Source organism: Alligator sinensis, unplaced genomic scaffold, assembly GCF_000455745.1.
Source record: "Alligator sinensis unplaced genomic scaffold, ASM45574v1 scaffold560_1, whole genome shotgun sequence".
Lineage (NCBI taxonomy): Eukaryota > Metazoa > Chordata > Crocodylia > Alligatoridae > Alligator > Alligator sinensis.
The window spans coordinates 3080749-3082424 of NW_005841837.1; the positions used below are offsets into that span (position 1 = coordinate 3080749).

A 1676-nucleotide genomic window follows, 5' to 3' on the forward strand; every position below is an offset into this window, starting at 1 on the left:
GTTTTGCCATGGCTGGTAGAAAGCTATGACCCAGCAGGCGAGATCCATCTGAGCGGGCTCCCCCGGCAGCGCCAGGGCTAATGAGTGCTTCTGTGCAGGAGGCTTTGTGAAGGCAACAGCTTGGAAAGGGAAGCTCTTCAGATCGCTTTCCCCCCCTTCCTCCTCCTCCTCCCTGGCCTGTGAGTGACTCAATGTCCCAAACCTTAACTTTGTTACCACCTTCCCTCCTCTCCAGCTCCTCCATCTTCACCACCTCCTTCTCTATCAGCATCATCTTCTCCTGCTCCATCTCCCTGCCTCCTGGAGCTCTTTCTTTCTGCCTCCCTCCCTCTTCCTTGCCTTTCCCCTCTTTCTTTCTCTCTCTCTCTTTCTTTTCCTCCTCTTCCCCTACACGTTGTTGTTGTTGTTAGAAAGGCTTCTTGCACCCCCTGGTGCTCTTGCGTTTTGTGTGGTAGGAGAGGAAGATTGTCTTCTTTCTCTCTCTCTCCCTCTGGTTGCTCATTATTCAGAGAGAGACACAGAGGGTGAGTGAGAGAGAGAGAGAGACGGATATCTCAGGTCATCTGCAGCTGCAGCAAGCCAGTGAAGGAGAGAGAGAGAGGGAGAGAGAGGGGGGGGAAAAAAAGCAGGGAAAGATGGCGATCCTCCATTGCTGAGACCTGGCAAGGAGCACATGAGACTCACAAAACAACTTCCACAACAATAACAAGAAGAAGAGCTGGGCAGAGAGGAGGAGGAGAAGAGGAGGCGGCGGCGGCGGCAGTAGCTCCGGGACACCACTGTAAGTTCTTGCCATGAAAACCCATCTCCGGGTTGGCATGGGCAGGATCATCTCCCTCTCTCCTTCTCGGCTTTCTTTCGCTCTTTCTTTCTCTCTCTCTCTCCCTCTCTCTCTTTCCACCACCCCGTCTTCCTCGGAAACCCATTCATTCAGCCAAGGGAGGAAGGAGGAAGGGGAGAAAAAAAAGAAAGAGGGGGGGTGTTTTGTTTGAGAGAGAAGTCTCTCTTGCATGGAGGAGGAGAAGGAGGAGGAGGTGCTGGTGGTGGTGGGAGGAGGAGGAAGGCGGCTAATTAATTTTTTGTTGTTGCATTCAAGGGGGGGGGGATATGGGGAGATCAGTGAGGTAGCAGCGGGGCTTGGGGGTGCCCGTGTGTGTGTGTGCATGTGTGTGCAAGGGCTGGATGGTGCCTGTGTGCGTGGACTTGGAGCAGAAACGGGAGAGACACAGAGGAGAGAAAAAGCTCCGTGCTGGCACGACCCAGGCAATCGGGTGACCTCTTTCTTTCTTTCTCTCCTTCCTTCTCTCCCTCCCCCCCACCTTTTTTCTCCTCCCCTCTTGCGAGCTGGTCCATCACCCAGGTATTTGGCTCCTCACCCCTCCCTCCCCACCGTCTCTCCTCAAGTTGGGATGTGGGGGTCTCTGGCTGCGTCTCCGGGGGGGGGTGGTTTCTGAAGGGGGTTGCTTGGAGGAGGACAGCGCTAGCTGGAGAGCAGAAGCCATTACACACACGCTTCTGCTCTCCTTTGAGAGAGAGCGCGAGAGAAAGGGGGGGAAAGGAGGGGGCAGGAGCCCCACTTTTTCTCGCTCAGCTCCCGGGTTCCTCTGTCCTCCTGGCACGCCGACAGGAAGGAGCTTCCTCCCATTCAGAGCAGCTTTGCTCTATCTCTTCCCCCT

General features: G+C 55.4%; 1 protein-coding gene across 2 annotated transcripts in view; it reads left to right on the forward strand.

Annotated features, from left to right (window-relative positions):
* Positions 1 to 400: 400 nt before the first annotated feature.
* Positions 401 to 1676, forward strand: part of ZNF462 (zinc finger protein 462) — a 128670-nt gene continuing 127394 nt past the window's right edge. The window contains exon 1 of one of the 2 annotated variants that reach the window (XM_014519615.2): positions 401 to 781. The gene's annotated coding sequence lies outside the window, so the exon portion shown is untranslated. Of the gene's footprint in view, positions 782 to 984; positions 1361 to 1676 lie in introns of those variants that run through there. The other variant, XM_025202727.1, reaches the window with a different exon arrangement.